The 8,160-nt window shown below is 48.8% G+C and overlaps 1 pseudogene; it reads right to left on the bottom strand.

Annotated features, from left to right (window-relative positions):
* LOC100468517 overlaps positions 1 to 3,603 on the bottom strand; it is a 4,740-nt pseudogene extending 1,137 nt beyond the window's left edge.
* Positions 3,604 to 8,160: the final 4,557 nt, after the last annotated feature.

Raw genomic sequence — 8,160 nt, 5'->3', positions numbered from 1 at the left:
TTAACCTCTGTCCCCCCACACGATATTAAAGGGAGACTTTCTAAGAGGCTGATTTTGTTTTCCTTAAAGATATTTATTTATTTGAGAGAGAGAGAGAGAGAGAGGCAGAGGGGGAGGGAGAAGCAGACTCCCTGCTGAGCAGGGAGCTGGATACGGGCTTGATCCCAGGACCCTGAGATCATGACCTGAGCTGAAGGTAGATGCTTAACTGACTGAGCCACCGAGGTGCCCCTAAGAAGCTGATTTGTAATTGAAATAGAGAAATCATCAAAAACTAATGATGTACTATACAGTGGCTAACTGAACATAATAAAAAAATAAAAATATATATAAATAAATAAAATCTTTTAAAAAATGAAAGAGAGAAATCAAGAGTCAAGGATGCTGAACTGCATTCGCTGCCGGAAATCTTAGGTTGGCCATGGAAAGAGTTTGTGTTCGAATTCTGACACTTGCACATTGGGAATAACCCGTAGCATACAGGATCACTGTTGGGCACTGGCTGGTACTCCAGGTACTCTTCCTGCACCCAGACTTTGGTGAGGAGCTCCCTGGGCTCCCCATAGATGAAGTGCTCCCTACCAGCATACACTCCCATCACACTCAGCACTTCCCACACCTCCTCCTCGGGGCATGACTGCCATCCCTAAAGATCACACCAAGGATATTTATCAGTAGGACACTCTTGGGCACACTCTGCTCACCACTCAGCATCCTATCACAGGTGAGGCACACTGTGGTAACTAAGATGTAGGAGTGATCACTGGGGTCCACTTCCCTCATGTCAGCACCAAAGACCAGCTACATGCACTCAGAGGCTTGGCTGAAGATCACAGAGAAGTGGTTCCGGTAATCTTTGCTGACAATTTTCAGCATTTCTGTCTGTGTGGTCAGCTTCTTTTTTCTATACTTGAGAAGCAGGAATGCCACCAGATCAGCCACCTTATCACCTATGGCATCTCCAAGCAAGGTCCCAGTTTCTGGCAGGGCCTGCAAAGTGTTTGGCCCCTCCTCTTCTTGGCTTCTGGAGCCCTGATTGGATTTGATTGATGGAGTGACTGCCATGGAAGTGGGGGAGAAGCAGGTTTTCTGAGGACCCTGGAGAAGACTTAGTGATCCAGAAGCAGCAGAAACCTCCTTCATGGTGCCTGAAATCAGAAAATTCAGAAAATAACAGGAGAAGAAGGGGGTAGAAAATGAAGAAGAGAAAGAGGAGGAATAGGAAGAGGAGGATGAGGAGGAAGAAGAGGAAGAGGAAGGGGAGGAACAAGACCAGAGGAAGGTGGCATTTTCCTTAGCCTCAGGAACCTGTGCACCCAAGAAGACCTGTGCCCTATTTTGGGACTAAAGGTGCTCTTCAAGCATGTAACACCAACACTTTGGAGTGGGAATCATGATTACTCCTGTTGACAAGAGTATGGACAGGAGATGGGTGATGGGACCCATGGGCTGGGGAGAGAGGGAGCGTGAGGGGTCTCAGCTGAGAAAGACACTCTTGGTGACTCTTACAAAAGAATCTAAGGAGTCTCCACTTTAGGGGTGCTCTGGAGCCTCACAGGGGTCGCTCCTCTTGGGTGGCCTGTCCCTTAAGAATCTGAAGAAAGAAGTGAGCCGGTTCCTCAGGGTGCAGCCAGCAGGGTATGAAGTTCTGGGGCTGACACTGGATTTGAGTAGGGTTGGGTGCTGTAGGGTCACCTCTGTTCTGGGATGGGGAAACCTCTAGCTTCATATTCAGAGCATCACCTCACTTTGAATCCTGGCACTTGCCTAGGCCTCTTCGGCTCTGTGATCTGAGGAGGCATGCCTCACACCAAGGCCTTACCTCCCAGTTCCTAGGTCCCCTGTAAGAGGGAGGGAAAGGGCACATGAAGGCACAGACAAGTACAGCCCTGGACCCCAAGTGCTGACAGGAGGGCTGGGCCAGACTCTGTGAGGTCCCCACAAATCCAGGCTGGACAGTCCCCTCCATGCTTACTCAGGAGACTCACCTTTCCCCTGGCAGGATGTGAACCTCACCCCTCTGCTGGCCTGAGACAAAGTTCTCAGAACAAGACCTCTGATACTGAACAGAAGGAAATGAGGGGAAACCACAACTGGACATATCTGCAAAGGTTTTCCAGGGGGAACAGCAAGGGGTAGCCAAATACCATTGAGTCCATCTGTCCTGGGACTGGTTGGGGGGGGGCATGCGCACTCAATCCTTACATTGTTGCCCAGCAGGGCTTCCCTCTGTTTATCTGAGGCCACTCTCCTTAAATGGAAGTCTCACATTTATGTGAAACCACAGATGGAAATGAGGGAGCACCACATGCAGCCATACAACTTCAGGTCCTCCGAAGGCTGACAGAAGGGGCAGGGAGGGCGGGGTTTCATATATTCTTACATGGACTTACCAAGTCCTTTATCATGGTCCTTATTCTGACTTCTGACAAATCCTGGGCCTTTTCTATCTGCCCCCCTCAGTACAGCCCTCTGTGCTGAATCCTCACCTCCCTCAGATGTCTAAACAGGATGTGAGTTAACACATTCGCAACCCCTTCCCCACCCTTCCTGGGACCTAATGGGCCTGATGGCTGGGACCCCATTCTGAGAGCCCCCTCTATTCTGGGATCCAGGGTCCCCCAAGTCCTACCTCGGGGTCTTCACCTTGACTCCTGGCAGGACGTGGGCCCTTCCCTCTGCCCACCTGAGTGCCTGCTCCTTCAGCCAAGGCCCCCAGTCTCTCTGAGACCTGGACTCAGAGGTCAGGACCTACCACATGCCATCAACCTACACTGGGACCTCCCAGGGATGACAGCAGCCTCAGAATTCTGTGTGGTCATCTCTGTTCCGGGGCCCAGGTCCCTTAGTCCTCCCTGTGTGTCCTTTCCTTGACCCCCAGTAGACCGTGGGCCCTCTTCTCTGCCAACTTGTTGCCTTGCTCCTTACACCAGGCCTCCTGGCTCTCTGAGACCCAGATGTGGAAATCTAGACTACCCTGGTGTCCCTTTCCTCACCCCTCCCCGGGGCCTTCCTGGATTGACTCTGTTCTGGAGTCCAGCATCCCTCAGTCTTTCCACTGCATCTTCAACATGAATCCCAGCAGGACCTGGGCCCTTCCCTTTGCACACCTGAAGCTCTGCTCCTTACACCAGGCCTCCTGACTTTTTAAGACCTAGAAACCAAAGTCTGGATGCCCTACGGGTCCCCATCACCCCCGAGGGGCCCTCCTGGACTGACACTAGGGTCCACCCCCATGAAGTCTCCTCTGTCTTCCCTCAGAGTTTATACCTTGATTCGGATTACTGCCTGGGCCCTCACCTCTGCACACCTGAGGAAGGCCCTGCTCTTTCTGCCAAGGCCCCCAGGGTCTCTGAGACTGGGGATGCAAAAGTCCTGACTCACCACGTGTTCCCATCTCCTTCCAAGGGCCTTCCTGAACTGACTTTGTGCTGGGGTCCAGCATCCCTCAATCCTCCCTCTGCATCCTCACCATGAAGCCCAGCAGGACCTGGGCCCTCCCCTCTGCCCACCTGAGGGAGGCCCTGCTCCTTCTGCCAAGGCCCCCAGTCTCTCGGGAGACACGGATGTACCAGTCCCTTCCCACTGGCCACGTGTCCCCATCCCGCCCAGGGGCCTTCCCGGACTGACTCTGGGGCCCAACCTTGGTGAGGTCCCCTCTGTCCCGGGCTTCTGAGTCCGTCAGTCCTGCCCCCGATCCGTCCCCACCCAGTCTCCACCTGTACTCCCTGGGCCTGCCTCTGCCCCTGCCCCTTCCCGACCCGGCATCCTTCCCCACTGACCAAGGTCCTAAGCTCCCTCAGACCCCCGAGGCACATTTCACGGGAGGCCCCATATGGCCACCCTTCCTGTGGTTCCCCAGGGCCAGGCCACGCCAGGAACTGAGTGCCTGGACCTCAGCGGGGGAGGGTGGGCCCCACAGTTCTCCCTCATGTCCCGACACCTGCTCCAGGGAGGGCCTGGGCCCGTCCCTCTGGGGACCCGTGTCCGCTGTCCTGGGCCCCGGTGGGAGGGGCTCATCTGAAAGCTGCCGCCCCTTCCCGGAGTCTCTTGAGGCTGCTGGCAGGGGCGATCCAGCTTCTGGGGGCACCCCACCACCTCCTCTGTGCTCCCTCATGGGTGGGTCTACCTGCACGCCTCGCCTCGGCTGACGGAGATCCAGCCTCCCACACGCAGAGGTCATGGCCTCTCTCAGGCCTCCGAGGCGGAAGTCGGAGCTCGTCACTTCTGGACCCCATAGGAAGGGGTCTCCTAGGGTGGACGGCACGTCGGGCGGAGATGGGTTCTGGCGGGGGGTAGGTGGGGGAGGAGAGGGGAGCAGGCAGGGCCCGGGTCTCTCCATCCTCCCTGTTCTCCTCACCTGGACTTTGGCAGGCAGGGTTAGGGCCTTGCCCCCTACACCCTGCTGAGTCTGTGTGCCTCACAACGAGGCTCTCACTCCCCGAATTCCCTGGAGAGATGGAGGGTGGGGGAGTGTAGTTTCCTACATGCAAATATCAAGCCAGACTTTCAGCATGCAAATACCCACCACATTTATAGAAATGAAGTGGGATGATTTACATCTCCACAGAAACTTAAATACATCCACGTTACCTTGGAGGGATTTTAGGTAAGACATACAAAAATACTCAATGGTGAATGAAGGGTGGAAGAGAACACAATGAACCACTAAAATGGGTGGCCTTTGGGAAAGGTGTGTTGGAAACACTCTCCCTGCCATGTGACCCACCAGAATTTTACCTGGGGTAGTGAGGACCAGATGTCAATCGGTTTGAGATGGTTCTTTACAGGTACTAAAGAAATGTCCCTTTTCTCCAACCAAAACATCTCAGCCTCCTCAAAATCACCCCTTCACCCCCACCACGGAGGATGGTGCTTTGTTAGGTCTAAGCTGCATCTTGGCCCCCCCAGCACCACCCCCTATCCAAGGCCAGGTCAGGATAGTTCTTGGCAATGTCTAAGGCCCTCCCCCAGGGCAACCATTGGCCAGAGGACAGCCTTGCTGACCAATCAAAGCCTGAGTATGGCTCCTCGGTGTCCTAGAAGGAGGTATATATAGGCAGGTCAGGAGCCCTGGGTAGACCACCGGGAAATTTTGACAAGGCAAAGGTGACCAGGAAACCACAATTACCTGGCAAAGTTATAGAACAACCAATCCCAAGCATCAAAAGGAAGAAGAAGAGGAAGGTGCCCTCCAACTCAGGTCCAGAGACAGTGTCAAGGTCATAAGACCGCACCCAAGCTCTTCTTCCTCTTCCTCCTTAACACCTCCCCAAGACTCCTACCCTGTTCTTGCCTGGCAATAACTTCAGAGCAAGGACAGAGACCTCAGAACTATCTGTGAAGTCTCTGAGGTCTGGCCCCCGAGAAATGCCCAGTGGTTTAGAATACAAACATTATATATATGCCAATAGTGATTATTAAAATCAACAAATTGTGAAAAGGGGTGTGTGTGTGTGCACACATGTGCACACGCATACACATGCACATGCACTCGTATCTGTATTCATGAATCCTCTGAATGTGGGAAGGAAGGAAGGAAAGAAGGAAATAAGCAGATGTATAAGAAGGGAGAAATGTGGGGGTCCTACAGGATTGGGGGTCAGACCAGAAAGTCCACAGTAAGCCACATGTGAATGATAAGGACTGGGTGACGTCTGAGCACTGAAAAAAAAAAGGAATAACATAAAAGATTATACTTTATCCCATGGGCAAGGAGGAAAATGGCTTGTTGCTTCTGTCTGTGTGTGTTTTGGGGGCCGGGACACAATGTCAAGGCATAGATTGCAAGAATTTATATATGGAATGATATGGTGGGTGGCAGTGAACCCCCAGAAAGGCAGACAAATACATCATCTCTAGGTCACTTACGTCATAGTCGTGTTTTTGGTTTTTTGGTGGTGTTTTTTGTTTTGTTTTGTCTTTTTTTTTTTTTTTTTGCATTCCACCCTATGCTGTAAGCAACTGAAGGTCCTCAAAATAACGAAAAACCTTATACTACTGAAAATCAATGATAGTACTCCCCAGCACTAAAATCGTAGTCTTTGGACACCCAGATCCAATACCAATTAGGTCATTTTTTGTTAAGACACTTGAAGTAGAGTAGTAGCCTCCCAAAGGCAGGGCAATGGGAGTGGTTCACACCCAGTGCAGGCAATAAACTGCAGACAAATTATTAAATTAAACTTTTAATTTTGAGATATTTGTAGACTCACATGTAGTCATAAATAATAAAAAGAGATTATTTGTACTCTTTAACCAGTTCCACTCGTGATAACTTATTATAAATTGTAGTAGTATATCACAACTGGGATATTGACATGAATACAGTCAAGAAACAGAACATTTCCATCATTTCCAGAATCCCTCATATTGTCCACTTATGGACACATCCACTTTCCTCCTATCTCCATTCCCTCTTTAATCTCTGGTAACCAGTCCTCTGTTCTCCATTTCTTTTTTTTTTTTTTTAAAGATTTTATTTATTTATTTGACAGAGATAGAGATAGCCAGCGAGAGAGGGAACACAAGCAGGGGGAGTGGGAGAGGAAGAAGCAGGCTCACAGCGGAGGAGCCTGATGTGGGGCTCGATCCCGCAACGCCGGGATCACGCCCTGAGCCGAAGGCAGACGCTTAACGACTGAGCCACCCAGGCGCCCCTCTGTTCTCCATTTCTGTATTATTGTCACTTCAAGAATATTATATAAATTGAATTGTACATAAGCTGTGGGGATTGGCTTTTTTCAATCAGCATTATTCTCTGCAGATTTATCCAGGTCATTGTTGTATCTATCAATAGTTCATGTCTTTTTATTGCTGAGTAGTATTCCATAGTATGTGTATGTACCACAGTTTATTTGACCATTATCCTATTTGAAAGGTATCAAAATGTTTCTGTTTGGCTATTATGAATAAAACTGTTCTGGATATATAGGTACAGGCTCCAGGTGAAAATAAGTTTTCTCTTCTCAGGACAAATGCTCAGGAATGTATCAGTCATATGGTAGTTGCATATTTAGGTTTTTTTTCTATTTTTTATTTAAATTCAATTAATTAACATATAGTATATTATTAGTTTTAGAGGCAGAGCTCAGCGATTCATCAGTCTTATATAACACCCAGTGCTCATTACATCAAATGCCCTCCTTAATGTCCATCACCCAGTTACCCCATCCCTGTACCCCCCCTTCCATCAACCCTGTTTGTTTCCTGTGGCTAAGAGTCTATTATGGTTTGTCTCCCTCTCTGATTTCATCTTGTCTTATTTTCTCCTCCCTTCCCCTATGGTCCTCTGTTTTGTTTCTAAAATTCCACATATGAGTGAGATCATATGATAATTGTCTTTCTCTAATTGACTTATTTTGCTTAACTTAATACCTTCTAGTTCCATCCACGTCATTGCAAATGGCAGGATTTCAATATTTGATGGCTGAATAGTATTCCAGTGTGTGTGTGTGTGTGTGTGTGTGTGTGTGTGTGTATCACTTCTTTATTTATTCATCTATTGATGGATATCTGGGCTCTTTCCATAGTTTAGCTATTGTGAACATTGCTGCTATAAAAATTGGGGTGCATGTGCCCCTTCAAGTCACTATGTTTGTATCCTTTGAATGGAGACCTAGTACACAGTTGCTGGGTCATAGGGTAGCTCTATTCTTAACTTCTTGAGGAACTTCCATACTGTTTTCCAGAGTGTCTACACCATTTGCATTCCCACCAACAGTTAAGAGGGTTCTCCTTTCTTTGCATCCTTGCCTCCTGAGTTGTTAATTTTAGCCATTCTGACAGGTGTGAGGTGGTATTTCATTGTGGTTTTGATTTGTATTTTTCTGATGTCCAGTGATGTTGAGCATTTTTTCATGTATCTGATGGCCATTTGTATGTCTTCTTTGGAGAAATGTCTGTTCATGTCTTCTGACCATTTCTTGCCTGGATTTTTTGTTTTTTGGGTGTTGAATTTGATAAGTTCTTCATAGATCTTGAACACTAGCCCATCTGATATGTCATTTGTGAATATCTTCCCCCACTCTGTAGGTTGCCTTTTAGTTTTGTTGATTATTTCCTTTGCTGTGCAAAAACTTATTATCTTCATGAAGTCCCAATAATTCATTTTTGCTTTTGTTTCCCTTGCCGTTGGAGATGTGTCTAGCAAGAGGTTGT

The sequence above is a fragment of the Ailuropoda melanoleuca genome, chromosome X (assembly GCF_002007445.2).
Source record: "Ailuropoda melanoleuca isolate Jingjing chromosome X, ASM200744v2, whole genome shotgun sequence".
Classification (NCBI taxonomy): domain Eukaryota; kingdom Metazoa; phylum Chordata; class Mammalia; order Carnivora; family Ursidae; genus Ailuropoda; species Ailuropoda melanoleuca.
This window is presented reverse-complemented; position numbering and strand designations above follow the sequence as displayed.